The 24,582-nt window shown below is 34.9% G+C and overlaps 1 long non-coding RNA gene across 2 annotated transcripts; it reads right to left on the bottom strand.

Annotated features, from left to right (window-relative positions):
• Positions 1-3,518: 3,518 nt before the first annotated feature.
• On the bottom strand, positions 3,519-24,582 carry LOC123599221. Of its 2 annotated transcripts, none has more exons than XR_006713047.1 (3): positions 24,499-24,582; positions 21,585-21,660; positions 3,519-3,578 (listed from the first exon to the last, which is right to left on the bottom strand). It is a non-coding gene; the product is annotated as an uncharacterized LOC123599221 (long non-coding RNA). The 2 variants fall into 2 exon arrangements; XR_006713048.1 differs by lacking the exon at positions 3,519-3,578 and adding an exon at positions 15,680-16,105.

Genomic DNA, 24,582 nt, shown 5'->3' with positions numbered 1-24,582 from the left:
GAGAATTCATATTTCAAGTAAAATGCAAACTCTCCCATGAAGACCTGAATCAAAACAAGTGAAAAATGTTATTCATTCTTTCACTCTGTTCACTCTTACCTGCAACCCAGTTCAAATTGGACAAAAACATACCACTCTAAATTTAATATAAAAGGCAAACCAAATTACTACCTTCCTTCCTTGGGGCATCTGTCTGTGTAAAGTCCTCCCTTATACTGGAAAGAAATTTTCAAATTTTGCTCTAAAATTCTCTCTTCCTAAAGTTGAATGTAAATGCTAGAGGACTTATTCAAATCCACATTTGTTCAAGCAGATGCTGAATGAAAGTCACTGAAGCACAATTTCCCACAGCTGATGAGAGCTTGGAAATTCATACACAGTACTGATTCAATTAAACAGATAATTATCAACTGACCATAGACTGGGATGGAAGCACTTTTAACATAATAAATACCTAAAATTTTAATAGTAGTCAAGGATTCAAGGTTTTTTAATTGTAGACTATAGATATTAAAGACAAAAGATAAGAATTTTCTTTCACTAGAAGAATCTAAAATTACCTTATGTGCTACAGGATTTTTTTCCCATTATGTCGAGTTTCAGATTTTATTGTGTGGCAGGTATGGGAATTGTGAATATCAGTCTTATGACAAATGCATGATTCTTGCTATATCCTTTATTCATTCAGCCCCTGAGCTAGGTAAATGTCTTCATTTTCACACTTCTAAAATAAATAACACAGTTCAAAATATTTCTCTCAGCACGGAGACAAATGGAAACCTGAGTCACCGTGTACTTACAACAAACCATCAACTTCTTAGGAAATACAACTGCAGCAGTCCTTAGCTTCACAAGACTAAAAATCCAGATTTAGAAGACAAATAAATTATGACATAATTGTATCTTACTCTTATCAAACACTTTACCAAACTTTCTTTTAGGTGAAAATTTTATTCCTGAATTTCTTTATTTGTAAATCTTACTTATTGGTGATAGAGTTTTAAAATCAGAGAGGAGTTTTAATCTCATCCTTTTGGAGAGAAAAATGACAGAGTCACAGAAGTATAGTTTTTAGAAGCAATAAATGAAAAAAAAAACCCTATATAGTGTTTTGACGTATATGATCTTGTTTCACCTGGACAATCCTATCAGATGATAGCAGTATTCGTTTTTTTAAGTAAGAAACTAAGGTTCAAAGAGGATAAATGACTTTCTTTAGGTCAATGAACTAGAAAGCACCAGAGCCATGATTTGAACACAGGTCTTTTCACTCTAAACAGTGTTCTTTGTAGTATACAAAATCATTTCTTCTGTGCCATATTTTCTCTCAGGGTAGTTTGTGTAAATGCAAGGATTAAATGCCAAAGTCTACTAATGTTAATAACTGCACCATCATTTAGAAAACCATTCCTTATTTTCAAATATCTTTTCCCAAAAGTGACTCTAAAAAACAGGTTCTGGCCTCAACATGGCCAAGATGACTCACTAGGAAATTGTTTTTGCATTTCTCATTAAGGAATCCAGTTAGGTAATCTTTTCCCATTCTGTGTTAACAACTTTCATATATTCAGAGATGACTAAAAGAAACAAATAACTTGTCCTTATAACAAAGTATAAATGTAACCATAATTTTGTAAACAACTCTGCAGAATGTTAGCATGGTGGGAAGGGAGGTGAATCAAGAGAAAAGAGATCTGCTGGGAACAAACCTTGGGTTAGTCACTTCAACATGCTGTGCTTCGTCTGCAAAACAGAGTAATGACCTATAGTATATCTGTGAGAATTACACAAAAATGTATATGATGGCAATTTGTAAGGCATCTAGCACTGTATAAATGTAACAAAACAGAATTCATGATTTTTTCATGTATTGCCTAATGCAGATACTAACCACCATTTAATCAAAATATATAGTTGAACCTATTTTAAGCTATACAAGAGTTACTAAAAAGTGTACAGAAATCAAAGAAAGCAAATCTTGAATAATCTTTTCACTTACATATATTACTTGTAAATTAAAATTTTTACATATTAAGAATGACTCTAAAATGCTAAGTTTACTTTCTATAAATCATATACATTATCAGTCTCATCACTTATTATCTGAAGTGTGTCCTAACAGGCAATGTATCATCTCTTTTTCCAACATAGAATGATCTAAAAATTTGAATTAATCTAATGTTTAACATAAAAGGAATTCAAATATTTACTGACTCTGATGGTGATGTTAACTATCAATTCTCAAGGAATTAAAATATAATGAATGAGATATACTTAATACAAATTACAATAAAAAAACTTAATTTTCTTTAAATGATAGAAACTTCTCTTCAAGATCTTCCCTTGCTCTAAGAATTATTGTTATGTATACAAATTATTGTGCAGTATTTTAATAATAATTCAGCTATCTATGACTTGTGGTTAGAAATTTAATTTATAAGTGTGTTTAATATAAGTTAATAAATGCAATCATATTATTTTCCATATTGTTAATATTATTATTAAGTTTATTTTTTTATTTTGAAAGAGAGTGAGTACAAGCAGGGGAAGGTAAGGGAGAGGGGGAGAGAATATCAAGCAGGCTTTGTGCTGTCAGCACAGAACTGGATGCAATCTCAGGAACTGTGAGATCACGACCTGAGCGAAGATCAAGAGTCGGATGCTTAACCATCTAAGCGACCCAGGCATCCCTCTTCTATTATTTTGGATTAAACTTATCCTATATAACCTCCCACAATAATTAAAATTAAACCCAGTAATATATTCTGTATGTAAAGTTTTTATATCTTTCAAAGAAAATTATGCAACACAATATATAGTTATGTAACATATGCAGCTATCGTGCTCAACTTTTATTTGCTGATCTTCCATTTATAAATGTTTCCTCTATAGTTTACACTTCCAGTTTTTCTTATACTCAAGATCCTTAAAAAAACTTATTTTACAGTACCTTGTAATATAATTCTATTAAACCATGCTATTTCCTTCCTTCCTCATTCCCCAATTATTAGTTTCTCTTCAGTTTATCTTATCATCTCCTTAAGAAATAATTAACAAAGAATCATTTTTATTTAATGCACTTGAACAAGGAAAAGGGAAGAGAATACGTGCTGCTAAGATGTGCAGGAAAACTGATATCCTTCCTATTGTTGGTCTTCCCTACTGACTAAGTTCAAACAAAAATTTTGGGTCATGAAAAAAAGAGATAGCAAAAGTTGAACACCAAAGTATGGACTTTCCATGGCTGACTGAAGAAAAAGATAATTCTGATACCTATTACTTATAAATTGTGTTTATGTCATACACATGTCTACTTTAACATTTTGAAAGCACTCACTTTTAATAGTGACAGTACATACCAGTTGACATATTGAATCCAAAGCTTTAAGGAAAAAATAAAGAAAAGCTTTTTGAGAAATTTCTAACTATGCAACTATCATGTAGCAAGTATTTCAGATTTTGCATTAAAAAAAAGACTTTTTAGATTAGAAAGGCAGGAATTACCAAGAATTTTCTGGTGGTTTTCTGAATTCTTCATTTGTAATTATACCAAACTTCTTAATTCTCATATTAAGTCTCTGAAAATGAATAAAATATTTTATAAGTTTAAGAAACTGTAGTTACATTGGAAACAAAAGATAACTAAAGACAATATTCCTAGTAATAATTCTCAGGAAAAACAACAGATAAAATAATAAGAACAGTATTTAGAATAGTCAGATATCTATATAATATGTAGAGAATAGTAAAGAAATATACAATTTTCACAGATTAAGATGAATATAATCTCTTAGACTTCAAAGAATCATAAAGATGGAAAATTTGGCCTACCAGATATTAAAATTTCTCATATTGCAATAATTATAAAAAGTTTAGATCTGATAACAAAATAGACTCAACAACGTTAACCAAAAATAATAATAACTCATTTATTGGGCATATAGTATGAGTTAATCAATGTGTTAAATGGCATATATGTCTTATTCATATTTACATGTGATTTAATGACATATTTAGCTCTTGAAAAAAATTTATTATCTCCATTTTATGGATAAAAAAAGCGCAGAGGTTAAGTAATTTAATCAAGGGCATACAGCTAATATGCTTGAGTGCATAATAATTTAGCATATGATCTAGGCATTTCAGGTAAACATGAATTATTGAGACAAATGGCTAATATTTTAACGTTTATTTATTTTTGGGACAGAGAGAGACAGAGCATGAACGGGGGGGGGGGGGCAGAGAGAGAGGGAGACACAGAATCGGAAACAGGCTCCAGGCTCTGAGCCATCAGCCCAGAGCCTGACGCGGGGCTCGAACTCACGGACCGCGAGATCGTGACCTGGCTGAAGTCGGATGCCTAACCGACTGCGCCACCCAGGCACCCCAACAAATGGCTAACATTTTAGAAAAGAAAAGTAGACATCCATGTCATTTCTCATACCAAATGAATTTTCATAAAGATTTTCATTAATAATGTAAAAGTAGCAGAAAAAAATAATAATATACATTTATATAATTTTTAATTGTGATTATTTTTGTTAGAATACCAAGGGAAAAAAATTTTAAAAAGCCTCTACAATATTTGATTACATAAAACCCTAAAACATCTCTGTGGCAAAATATACTACCATCAAGTTAAATACAAATAATAAACTGGTAATATTATTTTCAACAAAATAGAACAAAGTTTTACTCTCTCCAGCAGAGTAGTTTTATAAATAATAAAACTACTGGTACTCTAAATAGAAAAAGAAATTGGTAAAAAACAGAACAGGGCATTCACAAAAGAAGACACAGAATGCTCAATTAACATACAAAAATATTTCATATTCATGAGTAATCAATAAAATGCATACTAAAATAACAGCAAGATATTTTACTTGCCTGATGAGCAAAGATAACTGGCATTGGCAAAGGTGTGGTAAAATCTCCACTGACAATTACTGCTGATGTGAGAGTTAACTACTACCATCTTTTCTGGGAGTAAATGTGGTAACGTATAAAACATCTTTTTAAAATAGTCATATTCTTAGGTGTAAAAATTGCACATCTTACAAATTTATCCTAAGCAAATAAATAGGCACATATTTTTATAAAAAAGTTTGTGGGCTGCATTGTTTATAATGGAGAGAAATAACTGGAAGCAAACAAAAATGCAACAATTCGATATTGTTTAAATAAGTTCACACAAATCTATATGATATACTATGCTATGATTTAAATGTAACACAAATCTTTACTGATATGGTAAACACATATTTACTGAACTGGTAACTGAAATGGCAACACATTTTTACTGATACGACAATGTGTTCATGATTACTGATCAGGGAAGCAAGACATAGACCCCCATGTTTAATATTATTTTAATTTCAAGAATGCTGTCTATGTGCATAAAAAAAAAAAAAAAGACCTTTTAAAAGAACAGAAATTGGGCCTGGGTAGGAATTTAGGTAACCTTTTCCCTTTTGGTTTTGAATTTTTCACCTTCTCTAAAATGAATAGCAACACTTACACAAATTAATCTAAAAAACAAACAGGAGGTAAAAAGGAGAGAAGCAAATACAGATAATGCTTTTATAATAATAGGTTATAAAGGAGAGAGAGAATGAAGGTGATAGACAATGGGGTAATAGATGAATAAAGAAGAGAGACAGTAGATTCACAGATACCAGGGTTGAGAAAGGGCAATAGCCAAACAAAGGAAAACACACAGCTTGGACCATAGAAAAAAAATATTTCAAAATTATTATACAAATAGGTTTGAATCCATGGTCAAAGACCCTTGAACAATTATAGATAAAAAAAAGAGTGGATGCAAAAAATCCACTTATTACCCTATTTCTGACAATATAGTTACCAATGATCTCAATAAAAATAATAATGTCATGGCTCAGGAAACATATGACTTATTATTTTCCAAGAATCTATATGAAGGACAGAAATGAACATAAAACAGAATGATTAAGCTCATTCATATGAAAGTACTTTGTAAACTGCTCAGATTTACAGCAGTGATACTACTAATCTGTAAAAACTGAGTCTTTGAAGTCAGCCCAGAATGAGAACTGATTTATGAAAACTATCGAGGCAATGTAAGAAACTTTTTAGATATGCTTAGAGCAGGAAGTGAACAAAAAAGACCTGTTTATTTCAAATGATATGTAACTCTGAGGAAGTTGACCTAGATAAAACAACATAGATAAGCTTCTGCTCTGCTTCCTTTTCCTTGCCATATTAAAAAAAAATTCAAATTGGAAAAGGTGGAACAATTATGCAAAACTGACACTGTAAATACAATGTAGATACATTACAGAATCCTATAAATTCTTTGAATTAAAAGTCTCCAGGGGCGCCTGGGTGGCGCAGTCGGTTAAGCGTCCGACTTCAGCCAGGTCACGATCTCGCGGTCCGTGAGTTCGAGCCCCGCATCAGGCTCTGGCCTGATGGCTCGGAGCCTGGAGCCTGTTTCCGATTCTGTGTCTCCCTCTCTCTCTGCCCCTCCCCCGTTCATGCTCTGTCTCTCTCTGTCCCAAAAATAAATAAACGTTGAAAAAAAAAATTTAAAAAAAAAAATTAAAAAAAAAAAAAAAAAAAAAAGTCTCCAAGTGGAGTACCTGGGTGGCTCAGTCGGTTAAGTGTCTGACTCTTGGTTTCAGCTCAGGTCTTGATCTCAGGGTTGTGATTCAAGCCCTGAACTGGGGCCCACAGTGGGCATGGAGCCTACTTTAAAAAAAAAAAAAAAAAAAAAAAAAAAGACAAAGGAAAAAGAAAAAAGTCTCCCAGGAAATCCCAGATCATCCTGACATGAAAAATAGGTGATGATAATACACTGGCAGCTCAGAAGATCTTTAACCCTTCAGAAGCAGGGATATATATATATATATATATATATATATATATATATACACACACACACACACACACACACACATATATATATATATATCCATGCCCCAGTTCTCGACAAAGAAAAATCAGTAAATGGTATCCTCTAGTACTAATGTAACTTTCATGTACATGGGCACACTGAATCATGGTCTATGAGAAGAATATCCAAATTTCTTGGAACACTAAATGACTGAGGTCTAAAGGGAAGTCTCCATTCCTTGCAGTGAGAAATAGTTTCAAGTACTCGCAAGAAGCTAGACAGACATGAAGAAAATGAAGAAAAGATGAAATCTGTTCTTCTTCTACCAGCAGTTAAAATGTTTCCCAAAATTAAAGGTACTAGATGACGTATATCACTCTGCAATTAAACAGAGATAAGGTGTGTACCTGACCTCCACTAGAAAGTGGTCCCAATGCTCCATTCCCTCCATCAGTTCCTATCTTTATTTCCTCCTATCCTGCTGGATCCTATGTCTATCTTATTCTGTTAATGATTCCCTCTCTTCTGTACTTTTACACATTCTTCTCTATGCCTCTTTCCTAATATATAAACATGTTCAAAGGGTGGTTTTTTTTTGTTTGTTTGTTTGTTTTAGTATATTTAAAACAAAAATTCTCACTTGGCTTCGTGTCCTACTTTGGCGAACACACTCTATCCTCATTATATTATGCTTCAGGTGTACACTCTTCTTTTCTCATAAACTTGTCAACCCTCTAAAATAAGATATACATTCTTTCTGGTCTACTGAAAGTACTCCTGCTAAGTTCACCAGTGGTCTCTAACCTATTAAAACTAAAGGATATTCTGCAATCCTTGTCTTATTTGACCTCTCCTAAGCATTTAATATTGACTTTACCCTTCTTCCTGAAGTTATCATTTCCCTTGGCTTTTGGGTGACTGTTGCTTGATCTCCCCTACCTCTGCAACATTTTTTTTTTTTTGGTTGCCTCATCTCAACAATATAGATGGGCTCATCCTGTTCCTTAAAACATTAGTGTTGCTCAGGATTCCATTCTTATTTTCTAAATAAATGTATAAATAAATGTAGTTCTAAATTTTCTTCCTCTCAGTATGCTCTTTGAATAACTTATCTATACCAGAGGCTTCACTTACATGACAATTATTTCAAGTCTGCATTTTCAGCTACATCCTCTGCTCCAAGTCATATACATGGTTTACTAAATATCTAAATGTGCATGGTCCCTAGGCACTTAATGGGGATAAAACCAAAACAAAACCAGAGTGTAACTTTGAAATTAGTACAAAACAAACAAACAAAAACCTTCCACTGGAACCAAAAGTAAAAACATCCACAATCACAGTAAAACATTTTAACATCCTCTTTCAGTACTCAATATCTAACAAAAAAACAAAAGTTCATGCATGTTTGTGTTAACACAATTAACAAGCCTCAGCTGATCTAATGAAAGGGTGTATGTAGTGTGTGTGTATGTGTGTGTGTATAAATCTGCACTCAACAAATGGATGTTCAAGAACATTTGTAACAGATTTATTTTCTAAAGCTATAATAATTAAAAACTGTGTATTAACTCTAAGACAAAACCAATGAAATAGAATAGGGAATTCAAAAATCAGTGGAGGTAGGATATGCCTCAGTAATAAATATCATTAGGATAACTGAAAACTGATAATCTGTATGATAAAAAATATTTGAATACATACAAAATAAATTCTAGATGAACTCAATTCTTAAGTGTGGCAATGTTGAACTTTAGCTGAACCCTGTGTTCTCTGAAAGGAGTGGTAGTTGAAAAATCCCTCCACTTTTTTTGTGTTTCCAGAACCAATTAACTACAAAAGATCACTCTGTTCTAACTTATTGCTAGATATGACCCACTTCTACCCTTCCTCAGTGACTATAACTTCCTTGTTTACCTGCCTTTATAAAATTCAGGTCCCCTTCTTTTGAGATGTTCCTAATGAATGTTGTCACTCCTGCAATACCCTCAATAAAATCATCTTTTTAATTTCTGGTGACTCTAATAAGTATGAAAAACAAAGTAGAAGAACTGTTGAAAGAAAACATGAGAGAAAATCTTGTTAACACTGGGGCAAGTAAGAATTTCCTGACTGACGTGGATAAACTTCAAAAATACCGTTCAAGTGAAAAAAGTTGCAGAAAAAACTCTGCATTTATATATTATATAAAGTTTAAAAAGTCTGTGTGCATGTGTGTAATTAGTGATACAAAACTATGTGATAAAAATGTAAACTATGGACAAAAAGGATACATATCAACTTTAGAATAGTTATTACCTGTTGTGAGAGACGGAAGTGAATAGCATGGGAGGGGAGCAAGTTTTGCTGGATATATATCTTCCTCTTTTTTTAAATATGAAACTTACTGTCAGATTGGTTTCCATACAACACCCAGTGCTCGTCCCAACAGGTTCCCTCCTCAATGCCCATCACCCACTTTCCCCTCCCTCTCACCCCCTATCAACTCTCAGTTTATTCTCTGTTTTTAAGAGTCTCTTATGGTTTGCCTCCCTCCCTCCCTCTCTTTTTTTTTCCTTCCCCTCCCCCATGGCTTAAAGTTTCTCAGGATCCACATAAGAGTGAAAACATATGGTATCTGTCTTTCTCTGTATGACTTATTTCACTTAGCATCACACTCTCCAGTCCCATCCACATTGCTACAAAAGGCCATATTTCATTCTTTCTCATTGCCAAATAGTATTCCACTGTATATACAAACCACAACTTCTTTATCCATTCATCAGTTGATGGACATTTAGGCTCTTTCCATAATTTGGCTATTGTTGAGATTGCTGCTGTAAACATTGGGGTACAAGTGCCCCTATGCATCAGCACTCCTGTATCCCTTGGGTAAATTCCTAGCAGTGCTATTGCTGGGTCATAGGGTAGGTCTATTTTTAATTTTTTGAGGAACCTCCACACTGTTTTCCAGAGTAGCTGTAGCAGTCTGCAGTCCCACCAACAGTGCAAGACGGTTCCTGTTTCTCCACATCCTTGCCAGCATCTACAGTCTCCTGATTTGTTCATTTTAGCCACTCTGACTGGCGTGAGGTGGTATCTGTGTGTGGTTTTGATTTGTATTTCCCTTACGAGGAGTGACATTGAGCATCTGTTCCTGTGCCTGTTGGCCATCCAGATGTCTACTTTAGAGAAGTGTCTATTCATGTCTTCTGCCCATTTCTTCACTGGATTATTTGGTTTTTGGGTGTGGAGTTTGGTGAGCTCTTTATAGATTTTGAATACTAGCCCTTTGTCTGATATATCATTTGCAAATATCTTTTTTTGATTCCCAAACCAGACAGAGACGAAGCAAAAAAAGAGAACTACAGGCCAATATCCCTGATGAATATGGATGCAAAAATTCTCAACAGGATACTAGCAAATCAAATTCAATAGCATATAAAAAGGATTATTCACCATGATCAAGTGGGATTCATTCCTGGGCTGCAGGGCTGGTTCAACATTCGCAAATCAATCAATGTGATACATCACATTAATAAAAGAAAAGAACCATATGATCTTGTCATTGATGCAGAAAAAGCATTTGACAAAATTCAGCATCTTTCTTAATAAAAACCCTCGAGGAAGTCGGGATAAAAGGAACATACTGAAACATCATAAAAGCCATTTATGAAAAGCCCAAAGCTAGTATCATCCTCAATGGGGAAAAACTGAGAACTTTCCCCCTGAGATCAGGAACACGACAGGAATGTCCACTCTCACCGCTGTTGTTTAATGTAGTGTTGGAAGTTCTAGCATCAGCAGTCAGACAACAAAATGAAATCAAAGGCATCAAATTTGGCAAAGATGAAGTCAAGCTTACACTTTTTGCAGATGACATGATATTATACATAGAAAACCCGACAGGCTCCACCAAAAGTCTGCTAGAACTGATACATGAATTCAGCAAAGTCGCAGGATACAAAATTAATGTACAGAAATCAGTTGCATTCTTATATGCTAATAAGGAAGCAATAGAAAGACAAATAAAGAAACTGATCCCATTCACAATTGCACCAAGAATCATAAACTACCTGGGAATAAACCTAACCAAAGAGGTAAAAGATCTGTATGCTGAAACTATAGAAAGCTTATGAAGGAAATTGAAGAAGATATAAAGAAATGGAAAAACATTCTGTGCTCATGGATTGCAAGAATAAATATTGTTAAAATGTCAATACTACCCAAAGCAATCTACACGTTCAATGCAATCCCTATCAAGCATTCTTCTCAAGGCTAGAACAAGCAGTCCTAAAATTTGTATGAAACCACAGAAGACCCCGAATAGCCAAAGTAATATTGAAGAAGAAGACCAAAGCGGGAGGCATCACAATCCCAGGCTTTAGCCTCTACTACAAAGCTGTAATCATCAAGACAGCATGGTATTGGCACAAAAACAGACACATAGACCAATGGAATAGAACAGAGACTCCAGAACTGAACCCACAAAAGTATGGGCAACTAATCTTTGACAAAGCAGGAAAGACTATCCAATGGAAAAAAGACAATCTCTTTAACAAATGGTGCTGGGAGAACTGGACAGCAACATGCAGAAGAATGAAACCAGAACACTTTCTTACACCATTCACAAAAATAAACTCAAAATGGATGAAGGACCTGAATGTGAGACAGGAAACCATCGAAATCCTAGAGGAGAAAGCAGGAAAAAGCCTCTCTGACCTCAGCCGCAGCAATTTCTTTTTTTTTTTTTTTTTAATTTTTTTTTCAACGTTTTTATTTATTTTTGGGACAGAGAGAGACAGAGCATGAACGGGGGAGGGGCAGAGAGAGAGGGAGACACAGAATCGGAAACAGGCTCCAGGCTCTGAGCCATCAGTCCAGAGCCTGACGCGGGGCTCGAACTCACGGACCACGAGATCGTGACCTGAGCTGAAGTCGGACGCTTAACTGACTGCGCCACCCAGGCGCCCCTGCCGCAGCAATTTCTTAACTTGACACATCTCCAAAGGCAAGGGAATTAAAACCAAAAATGAACTATTGGGACCTCATGAAGATAAAAAGCTTCTGCACTGCAAAGGAAACCATCAACAAAACCATATCTTCCTTTTAAAAAGGATTTACAGAAGAGACACCTGGGTGGCTCAGTCAGCTGAGCGGCTCACTTTGGCTCAAGTCATGATGTCACAGTTCTGAGTCTGACCCCTGCATTGGGCTCTGCGCTGACAGCATGGAGCCCGCTTTGTATCCTCTGCCCCTGACCTCTCTGCACCTCCCGCACTCTCTCTCTCAAAATTAAATAAACCTTTTTTAAAAAAGGGTTTACAGGGAGTCTGGGTGGCTCAGTCAGGTAAGCGTCCGACTTAGTTAAGCATCCGACTTCAGCTCAGGTCATGATCTCTTGGTTTGTGAGTTCGAGCCCCACGTTGGGCTCTGTGCTGACAGCTCAGAACCTGGAGCCTGCTTCAGATTCTGTGTCTCTCCATCTCTTGGCCCCTCCCCTGCTCATGCTCTGTGTCTCTCTGTCTCTCAATAATAAATAAACGTTGAAAAATAATTTAAAAAGTTTAAAAAAAAGGATTTACAGCAAAGTTTCAAATAGCTAAGGAATTTTGTTAAAACACAGAATTGTGATTCAATAGGTTGGGAATGGGGGGCAGGCTGAGATTCTGCATTTCCAATAAACTCCCAAGTGATATGTTAATGCTGCTAGGCCAAGGACCATACTTTAGATCCTTGAATTTAAAGAAAATACGGCTAACTTGATTAAACCTAAATGGTGAGCATAAAAGTCTATTTATATTCTGGTATGTTTGAATTAACTCATAAATAAATATGAAGTTGAAGAGAACTTCTGGCAGCCTCCTTGAGGCACCATAACGCAGTAGTAAATAATCCCTGTCTCAACTGTATATACATACATTTAAGGCTGTTCTCATTTTGTGACACAGACAATATGTTTACAAATACACAAACACATAAAAAAAGGAAATTACCTGAGATTCTAAAAAAATGTCAGGAGAGTAGTTTAAATTCTTATAACACTAATTATTAATAAAATCATTAATATGTTATTAATAATTAATTAGTGGTAAAATTTTACTTTTTTTTCATTTAGTTACTAAAGTTGACAAATTTCTTAGTTAATTTAATCCTAACCTCTTCATCTGTCATTGATGAGATACTCCTGAGGGACACTTTTTGAGGTGTTCTTACACTATTAAAAAAATGGAATAGCATTAATTCAGATTAACATTTAGAATATAATAATTCAGATTAATTTGTAAAGTGACATAAGTAAATGACTTCACTAAAATCTGTGCTTAATAATTGTATATTTTCTGTACTTGAAGATGTGGGTTTAGGAAGTTTACATCAATTGATTAAGACGATCATTAAGCATAGAGTATAAAGTCTCTGAAGGCCAGAGCTTTGGTGTGGTTTGTTCTCTGCTATTTCTTAGCATCTAAAACACTCCTGGTATATAAAAGCCCTTAACAAATAACTGTAAAATAAATAAATAAATTTCATTTAGTGATTCCAGTGTACCAGGATGTTTTAAAGCCTCTAAAGATAAAAACAAAATATGGCTTGTCCTTCAGGTGTCAAAATTTGGTGGGGATGATGGACACATAATTTTTATCTTATATATTATAAAATTATACATGTAAACAATATTGACGTATTTAGAAACCTATATATTTTTATACAGTAGAAAAAAAAGGAAGGTCATGTAAAAAAGGAGGAAATATATATTCAGAGAGAGGAACTATATATAAAGAAGTGTATAATGTGAAAATAGGTGAGGTGGCAAGGATGGTAAAATAGGTACAAGATGCTATGAAAACATAATAAGGAGAGAATGCTCAATTTGCTCAAGAAGATCAAGAATTAATTCTCAAGAATTAACATTAATTTTGAGTGTTGTAGGATAAATCAAAGTTTGATGGGTGACTCTGAACTGACCTGGGATAGAGTAGAGCAGGAGGTAGCAGGTAGCAGAAAGCTGGGAGACAAATATTCTAAAGAGAGGAATGTGTAGAAAAGCAGGAAAACCAAGGAGTATTTTAGAAAATGTCAAGCAATTTAGCATGTCAAAACTTGGGGTAGAAGAGAAAAAAATGATTGGAAATGAACTGAAAATATAGAAGCCAGGCTATGACGCGCTTGATACATCATACTAAGAATTTTGATTTATAACAATGATTATAAGCTAGAAGAATGGTTTGATTAGATTTGTATTTGAGAGTCTTTGGTAGCAACAGGAAATATGAATAAGTAGGTAGGACTAAAGAAAAAAAGAGGTCTTTCAATATGGTTGAGGCCAAAAGTGATTAGAGTTTGGACTAGGACAGTAGTTTTGATGAGTGAAGCAATTCAAGAGCTTTTTGGAGGTAGAACGGACAAGATGATCATGGAGATGTTAAAACAGCTGCCATATTCCTGACTTGGGAGATTGAGCGCAGTGTGCAATAGTGATTATATGTATACAGATGCATGTGTGCTAAAAGCATATATATACACAAGACAAAACATGTGAACAGAGAAGCGTGTGGGCACACAAGAAAGATGGAGAAGACAACATATAAAATGAAGTATATATAATGTGTATGTGAGAGAAAAGATGGAAACAGATGGAAAAATATGTTTGTGGGGATGCCTCTTTTTTTTTTTTTCTTTTTAAGCAGTCCTCATTTTCACTTCAAGTCACCTAAAAGCTGTACTTACAATTCAGGCAATGTCTAGTTCTCTAAATGAGTTAACATATATAAAGGGCTTGGAGTGCCTGGGAGGATCAGTCGGTTGAGCGTCTAACTTCAGCTCAGGTCATGATCTCATGGTTTGTGAGTTTGAGCCCCACATGAGGCTCGCTGCTGTCAGTGCAGAGTCCGCTTTGGATCTTCTGTCCCCCTCTCTCTGTGCCCCTTCCCTGCTTGTGCTCTCTCTAAAATAAATAAATCTTAAAAAAAAAAAAAACATATACAAAGGGCTTAGAATAGTATCTAGTAAATATAAGTTTTGAATTAATTTTAACTATTTTATTATTACCCTGAACCCTTGGAGAGCTTTAGTCCCTACTGTCACTTTTCTACTTCATTCCATTCTGAGTTCAAAAGATTTGGTACAATCTCTAGGTTACATGTAACTTTTAAATTCTTCAACACTGTCACCCAATTAAAGCATTTTGTTGAAATAAAGATGATCTGCTTATTCAAAACAAGGAGAAGCTGGAAGAAGAGCTTTCATGAATTGTCGATGTGCTCCCGGAAATATATAAAACTTATGCACCCCAAGTAGGTTATTACAGTGACAGTGGTTTCAGATCTGGCTTAGAAAGATACTTTATGTCATTGACAGTTGATGCAATCTGTTTCTAAAATGGAGTTATCAGTAAGAGAAGAATTTGAGAAGACAAAGATAAAGAAATTCAATACATTTCCAGAGATGCTTGAAATGGACCTTCAAAATGTTCTCTTCTTTTCTTTGAAGAGTTAGGAATAATCAGACCAAAGATATCCGTATAGTACAGCAAACTTCAATGAAAATATAAATTATTTTTAACTACACAGGAGCTTTCTTTCATTAGCTTAGTAGAAAATTAACTGTAAATTCATACTATCAAATTATTGTCAGCATCTAATCATTAATGGTTTCTGACTCTAAGATACTGTCATGATGAGTTACTTACCAAAAATGATATACATTTGTTATACTTCGGTGCACAGTGAAAGATTAAACATTTTTAAAATACTTTTTAAAAAAAGGAAGGAAGGAAGGAAGGAAGGAAGGAGGCAGGGGCAAGGCAAGCAGGCAAAAAATAAATAAAATGCTTTGGTTTTTAACTGTTATATTCCCTTAAGAAATAGGACAAAAGAATAAGGGATGTGAACTCATATTCACTGAGTATCTACTATGTCCTAGGTATTGTACTAGTTGCTTTACATTTCCCTTATTTTGTCTTTACAAAACTTGGCAAAGTAAATTATTTTCCCCATACAACACAGAGGATGCACATAGAAGTTGAATAGTCTACAGTAACAGAGCTAATAAAAGATAAAGCTGGAATTTAAACCTGAAGCTTTCCAACTCAAAGGCCCACATTCTACCCTACTGGTGATTCATAAATATAGGACATATATGTCTTATATTTGAATAAAAGTTATAGATTTTAAAGAAATTTGTGTATTTCACTGATATATCATGTGCTTCTTTTGAACTACCATCTTCACTTAGAGTTTCTGTTTCTTTCTCCTTTGGGGAAAAGAAAAATGCATATTAGGATCAGGCTTAACATGTATATGAGAGTATGCAATTCTCTCCCAAAATGTATGTCCCTAAATTGCCTGAAATTCAATTATTTATAGAGATTAATTTCAGGGCAACTGATTCATTTTAAAATCCAAATATCCTAGTCATCCACACCATAGTTTTTCTCCCGTTATGATAGAATGTATCTTTATATCATTCACATTGATACAAGTCCCTTTCAATCTAATTCTTTTTAACAATTGGCCAAGTCAACCAAATTAAGAGAGAGTAAGTATAATTGGTAGTTGGGAAAGAAAAGAACAAACAAGAGGTGATCTGGAAATATTCAGGCCTCTGTAGAACGCAGGAGAAAGTATAGAGACTACAATAAGAATATGGAGCCCAGAAAGGCTATAGAGAAGGATAATAAAATATACATTTCCCCCAGGCAAAACATCAGAAATTTGCTATTATGAAAATCAAGGTAAAATTAAATGAATTTAAAGCATCTTTTTGTCCATGTGCACCATGAACTCGACATTCTTGTTAAGTATGGTTTGATCATCATCCAGAGTCACTAATGAACACATTTTACTTGCAAATATTAGAACTGAAAAATGAAGGGGTCCCTGGCTGGCTCAGTCAGAAGAGCATGCAACTCTTGACCTCGGGTCATGAGTTCAAGCTCCACATTGGGTATAGAGATTACTAAAAAAAAAAAAAATAAAATAAAGTTTTGAAAAAAAAAGAATCATTTAGAACTGAAAAATACAAAATAAAAATATATGCCTTAAATTTACTTTGATTGAATTTAAGTTTTGAATAATGTATTTTTATACCTCAAGAATGTCAAATTCTTCAAGCTCTTCTAAAGAAACTTCTATGTTGAATAAACACAATGAACATGAGATTACTAAGACACTTAAGATATAATGTAAATGGAATTTTGCAGTGTGATTTTTTTCAACTAACCTCCTCATCTCTATTCTTATCTATTCCAATTCATTTTCAACATGTTTTAAATTAATATTCTTAACACACAGTTCTGATTATGTTACTTCTCTGCTTAAAAATTTTTAGCTGCTCTTACTAAAGTTGAAAATATTTAGCCTGATATTCAAGGCCCTTCAAAATTTGCTTCCAAATGAACCTCTAATCTTATTTCCTGGGACTCTCCTTTGGATGGGGAATAAGAATAGTATTGGTTTGTCAATACCTCCAGATTTGAAATTAAAGAGAGAGTGTGCTAAATAAAATGCCATCATTCAAATATACAGATAATTATAGATTGCTTTGTGGGTTAGGCACCATGCTAGGTGATAAAGATAAGCAGAGATAAAATTATACCCAAGAAAAATTACAATACTAAGTGACTTTAATACTAAGTATACTAAGCATTAAATAAAAGGCAAACAAAATAAGTGCTAGGGTTTAGAGTTTACCTCACTCTTTTGGAAAACACACACACACACACACACACACACACACACACACACACAGGAGATTTTGGCCAGCTGAAGGATGTCCAGGCACTGGGATTAATTATTAGTGCAGAGTCCTATAAGGTATGGGTGAGGAGGAGAAAGGGAAGAACTTTGGCAATGATCAAACAATACAGGTTCCCTCCAACCCGAGGGCCTCTTCCTTTCTTCCTATTGACTCTGGCTGTGCTCTCCACCCAGAGAGCATTTTCATCTTGTCTTTTCTGTATTCTTTCACTTTCTTTTTCCTTTACTATTTAATTTGAATGTCTTCATCTATGTTAATGGTTTTGATCTCATTTTATTTGTTCTTTAATGGTAATCATTGCAAGTCCTTTTTGGAAATAAACAGTGTTCAAGTCACCTTTTCTTTACTGTTCCAATTTTTTTTCCCTTTAAAAAGCAAACAAACCAATTAAAAAAATGGGCAGGGTATCTGAACAGACATTTTTCCAAAGAAGACATACAGATGCTCACGTGTACATGAAAAGATGCTCAACACCATTAATCATCAGGGAAATGCAAATAAAAACCACAATGAGATATCACCTCACACCTATTAGAATAGCTGTTGTCAAAAAGACAAGAAATAACAAGTGTAGGCAAGGATGTGGAGAGAAGGGGACCCTTGTGCACTGCTGATGGGAATGTAAATTGGTACAACCACATGCAAACAGTATAGAGATTCCTCAAAAAATTAAAAATATAATTACCATATGGTCCAACAATCCCTATTCTGGGTATATATCCCCTCAAAAATAAAACTCTTATTTGAAAAGATATATGCACCCCCATGTTCACTGTAGCATTATTTACCAAGCCAAAATATGTAAGCAACCTAAGTGTCTACTAATGAATGAATGGATAAAAAAATTGTGGTTTATATATATAATGGAATATTATTTAGCCATAAAAAACATTTGTAACATTTGTCAGTTGTAATAACATGGACAGACCTAGAAGGTATTATGCTAAGTGAAATAAGTCAGAGAATGATAAATACCATATGATCTCTTATATGTGGAATCTAAAAAACTAATAGGTACAGATTGCAAATTGGTGGTTGTAGAGGCTAGGGGTGGGGAGTTGGAAAAATGGGTGAACTGCTTTTTTAAAATTTAAATAAATGGAATAAAAATTATGTTAAAAGTATATTCAACATAATATAACCCATGATGAAAGAATGTGAAAATATTTCATTAAAAGTGAGAAGTGGAGGGGCGCCTGGGTGGCGCAGTCGGTTAAGCGTCCGACTTCAGCCAGGTCACGATCTCGCGGTCCGTGAGTTCGAGCCCCATGTCGGGCTCTGGGCTGATGGCTCAGAGCCTGGAGCCTGTTTCCGATTCTGTGTCTCCCTCTCTCTCTGACCCTCCTCCGTTCATGCTCTGTCTCTCTCTGTCCCAAAAATAAATAAACGTTGAAAAAAAAATTTAAAAAGTGAGAAGTGGGAAAAAATAAAGCAAACAAAAAACCATGCCAACAAGATAAATTCCCAGGCCCACAGCCCAGCTGTGCAATTTTCTTTGTGAAGCTGATCACCCTTACTGATGTGATTTTCATTTATCCTGAGCTTCCCTGCATTTTCATTCCTCTCATTCAAAAATATTGATTCTAATAGAGTTATTTGTGGACTATTCTCTTTTAATGGACTAAATCTTCCTAAAGGCAGAGATTATGTTTTATTTAATTTTGAATCCCTCTGGGTCTTGAATTCCCTAAGGTGGTTTATGACAGATGTCTGATAAAAATGGAGTGAGTGAATAAATTTTAAAATGTCACTAAAATCATTCTTTATGAAAGTGGTAAAGTGCCCAAAGGAGATTCCTTTAAGAAACTATTGTGGAGAGCAATATATAGACAAATCATAGCATGAATCAAAGAAAAAAGAAAAGTTAATATTCAGTAAACAATATTAATCTTTTTCTCACTCATAGTTTGATCCCATGGATAGGTGACAACATGGACAGGTGAAAATGGAAAATTCTCATGATATGTGGAAGAGCTGAAAATCAGATATTTAAATAATCCTCAAAAGTAGTATCATCTCCAATCTCAAAAGCATGATCACAAAACATAAATATAAATTCTTTAATGCTAGAACATTTTTATGAGAAGAAATTAAAACACCAGATATTTCATAAATAAATTTATATTAAAAAAGACTACAATATTTTGTATGAAAATTTCAGATGAATTTGCAACTCCTATATTGATCATTTTCTGAAAGATCAACAGAACATTTTAATAATAAGTCTCCTCAAACTGGCATAATATAAGTGTTCTGTCTCTGTATAATAAACCACTTCAGGGGCGCTTGGGTGGCTCAGTCGCCTAAGTGTCTGACTTAGGCTCAGGTCAGGATCTCACATTTCATGAGTTCCAGTCCCGCGCGGGCTCTGTGCTGACAGCTCAGTCTGGAGCCTGCTTCAGATTTTGTGTCTCCCTGTCTCTCTGACCCTCCCCTGCTCGCACTCTGTCTCTCTCTCCCTCAAAATAAATAAACATTAAAAAAAATTTAAAAACCACCTCAAAACTTAGTGGCTTAACAATTTATCTTTTGTGGTTCTGAGGGCTGAAGAGCTCAGCTGGGCAGTTCTCACTGGGGGTGTTTCATATAGTTGTAAACAGATGATAGCTGAGGCTAGAGACATCTGAAGGCATCTTCCCTCAATGTCTGACACCTGAGCTTAGGATGGTTCAACAACTGGGAAAAAAGTAGTCAAGCATCTTTTCTCCACCTGGCTAGCTTGTGTTTTCTAAAACAGACTCAACGTAGAAAGAATGACTTCTTCTGAGTTCCCCAGGGAAGCTGTTTCAAGCGAGCCTGCAGGAAAGCTACGAAGCTTCTATGACTTCATCTTAGAAGGCATATAGTGTCACTTATAATCTAATGGCCAACGTAATCATAAACTAGCTCAGATTCAAAGAAGTGGAGGAACATTCTTCACCTCTTAATGGGGGAATGGCTTGTGGGTACAAGAAGGTAAGAATTGATGGGGGCCATTTTGGAGCCAGCTACCTCAGTAACATTTCTGAGAATATAGAAGTCCAACTTCTTAAATAAAGAATGATGTCCCGTAAGAAAATCTAAATCTAACTTCCCAATGGAAATTGAGAATAGAGAACCATAAACAGAGTCATAATTCTGATTATTTGATTTTCAGTATATGTTTGTATTAAAAAATGTATCTGTATTCTATTTCAAGAATCTAGCATTTAGCCAAAGGATTATATGCACTCTTATTAACCCAGTGCACATAAATTGTGTTAACAAATAGAAATGTGAGAAATGCAGAATATCAGATCCTACTCCAGACTATCTGAGCCAGTAGAAATGTCAGAATATCAGATCCTACTCCAGAACTACTGAATCAGACATGAATTTTAGGAAGATGTCCAAAAGATTCAAATGCACAGTAAAGTTTTGAGAAGTGTTGACTTGGGGCCATACTCTTACACTAGTATATACAGGGCATCCTCAAACTTCTCATCTGAAGAAATCTAGAAAATATGAAGTATCCTTCTTCCAACTCTGGAAGCAGAGAAGTATTGTACATTCAATTTTGGTCTTAAGTGGAAAAAATAGCTACAATCTGATTGTGCCTATAAAAAATCTTTGACAAATTAGAAACTACATGTATGGAGGGGAATCTTACTTTTTATGTGGGACATCAAGGATCGTCACTATGTATGTGGGAAAATGTTTGATCTATGATAGTTCTTTTTATGTAATTAGGGAAGCTAAGGAGACAGATCCAAAAAAGTGCAAGGAACTTAAAAATAGGTAACAAGGAACTTATGTACATTTAGCTCTTTATATATAAAGACACAAAGAAATGTTTTTTGATATTATTAGTGAATTACTTAAAATATATTTTGGGGCAGAATAGGATCATTGTCCTGCAAGTTAACTTGCTGTTATTTATCAACATCTTTAGATAAAATGAAAGCAAATTTAAAACCAAAATGTCTTTTAAAGGAATAAACTTTTGAAAACATACCATTTTCTTCCAAAAATATATTCAATCCATTCACAATTTCTTGCTTGCTTCTTAACTCATCACTCATTTCTATGATCTAAATTATAAAACATAAAATGCCTATGAGAGAGTTCTTCAAAATCAAATCAGTTCAGCATTAAATATAATTTTAAATTTGACAACTATTGTTTTGTTTTGCTAATCACCTGAACGTAAATTTTCTAGGAAATTATATTTGAATTATTGAAGTCCTTTATAAGTAAAACTATTTCATTTAAGGAACAACTAGAAACTTTAGGTTGATTTCCAAAAGGCCCAGATACAAGCCTAGATTACAACTTAAACACCTGATCTAATAATTTTTTTAAAAAGGGGGGTGCCTGGGTGGCTCATTTGGTTAAGCATCCGACTTTGGCTCAGGTCATGATCTCACAGCTCGTGAGTTTTAGTCCCTGCATCAGGCTCTGTGCGGACAGCTTAGAGCCTGGAGCCTGCTTCGGATTCTGTGTCTCCCCCTCTCTCTTTCCCTCCCCTGCTCCCATTCTTTCTTTTGCTCTCAAAAATAAATAAAACATTACAAATTTTTTTTTTTCATTTTTAAAAAGATACTGAATGATTTTCCGTGAGAACTCAGAACAATTAGCTGAAATTACTCTGACTTCTTAGTGTAGGAAGGAAAGCCAAAGGAGCCTCCATTCTTCTAGTAATGTTATCACCATAAATTAGCCAAATGAGGAGAGACTTCTTTTCCACTGTAATTCTATTATGGCATCATCCCATGTGGGGGCAAACTGAAAACCCCCACAAGGCTATGAGGACCTCAATACCTGTCAAATAGACTCTGTTAGCCTCCACCGAACCTTTATCCCTTTTCATTTGGATCACTCACATTGTCTGAATTCTGAAGTAGCCCACTAACTTGCTCTATCTGGTTTTAACTTGGCTAAAGTCTTCTGAACCTTACTGTGTACTTACCTGCTTTGAAATTTTAATGGATTTTCACAACACTTATGATAAAATTTCCCAAATCCTTAGAGGCCTCAGACCCTTTATGATCAAGGTACTGCCTATTATTCTAATCAAATCTCCATTTACTCCTCAAGATCCAATGATGTAGAATTCCTTGCATTCATCAATGCACTGGCACATGCTGTACCGTCTGCCTGAAATACCCTTCTTTTCTTTCTTCTCCCAGCTAATTCTTTATCAAGGCTCAGCTTACTAGTTTCTCCAAGTTGAAGTGGGTGCCCCTTTAAACTCCTGTAGTATATACTACATATCCTCCTAACATTCATCATATTAGATTGCAATAGTTTTTCTCCTCTAGAGGGCAAAGAATGTCTTCTCTTTTCAACACTGAGCAAGACACTTGGTTAATATTATTGAAAAAACAAGGAAATGAATATACAATTAGAGATGGAGGAATTTGTTGAGTGATTTCTAGTCCACTTTGAGTAGGGTGGAAGAAATCTATTCCACTCACCCCTGCCACTGATTAATTTAAAATATTTTATGGAAAAAGTGGGCTAGTTCAGAGGTACTTAAATATGGTCAATAGTAACACAGGGATTAAGTCAATTAAATAACTGCAACAAGGTTATTCCAGGTCCTGCTAATGAACATTCAAGACAACATAGAAAGAAACAAAATCATAGAATGTTAGAAATGATTGTGTACTTGGGGGTCAAGTTCAACATCTTTACTACAGAGATGAAAAAATAAGGAGCTAAAAGGAATGAACTTGAGATTGTTGGGAGAGCTCTGATATAGGATAGGATAGTGGTTCCAATTTGTGTGGCTCAAATTTGATAACCACTGGGACAGGAGTTTAAAAACTAGAGAAAGTATCCTTACATGAATCTGTAGTGGTTTAAGGAGTAATAAAAAGTGTAATAAAAAATAAGCAGAGAAAACAATCTCAAGGCAATAGTGGTGGGAGTTAAGTGGTGTGTTGTTAGTATTACTGGAAACAGTAAAGGTTTAGAATATTAAAAATTTTTTAAGTTTAGGTTGAGATCAACCAACAGATCTAGACCAAGGTAACAGTTAATTCTTAATTATTGATGCTTATGATAGGAAGTAATTGACAATATCAAATAGGTTTTTATTTGGCTTTGCAGTACAAATTTATTTTTCCTTTCACTACTTACCTTTCTTTGTTTTGTTTATGGTAATGACATTTGAGGTAGAACTAGTACAGTACTAGATCATCTGTGGACACTCAGGCAAATCATTTAATTATTTGTCTGCAAAATTGGGTTGGATTAGACCACCTCAAAGATTCTTTTTATTAACTATGAATCCACCAACACTGGTTTGCCATAGTCAATCTAGAACGCTCCAATTCCAAGAATAAGTCTAATTCATTTAAATAACTTAATATTGATATTTTAATTTGCCCGGCAACTTTGGTTTTTAAGTTAGTGGGTCAAAATTTGGGGGCCCAATAAATAGGTCATATTTACATTTTTACTTAAGAAATGCAGGCTGCTGGTGAGATAGTTGGCAATTTCTAGCCAGAAAATGTGCATAAGATCACAGAGAATCAAATAGCCAGTGAAAATAACAACAAAGGCCTGTCCATCTGAATTAGGGCCTAACATTTTTCAGGTTAAACTAAACGTCATAGGCACTGCAGGACCACGCGTGGCTACCCTCAAAGCAAAAGGGCCAAGCAAGAGAGGCCTGCAAGCCTCGCCTCTGCATGGCTTTGGCGTCACTTCTGCGCTCCAGCTATGGGTGGGATCTTAAACTAAGCCCTTGGGTCTCAAGAGCACTTTAAGAATTCACTCCCTGAGGGTCGTCCCTCTCCCCGGCCAAACCGCAAGCTAGTGAGAAAAATGGGCAATTTGGGGTGGGCTTTTCTTTCTCTCTAGGTCTCCTCCCCTTGCCCGTAATGCCTAGCGCCAGCTGACCAAAATGCATCAGCCGTTACCTCCATCCTGGGAGCCAGGGTTTGGCCATCGCTGCCACCCGCTCCCGCCATTTTGTCCGGTGCTGCCACGGCAGCCGCAAGGGC

Source organism: Leopardus geoffroyi, chromosome C1 (assembly GCF_018350155.1).
Source record: "Leopardus geoffroyi isolate Oge1 chromosome C1, O.geoffroyi_Oge1_pat1.0, whole genome shotgun sequence".
Taxonomy (NCBI): Eukaryota; Metazoa; Chordata; class Mammalia; order Carnivora; family Felidae; genus Leopardus; species Leopardus geoffroyi.
This window is presented reverse-complemented; position numbering and strand designations above follow the sequence as displayed.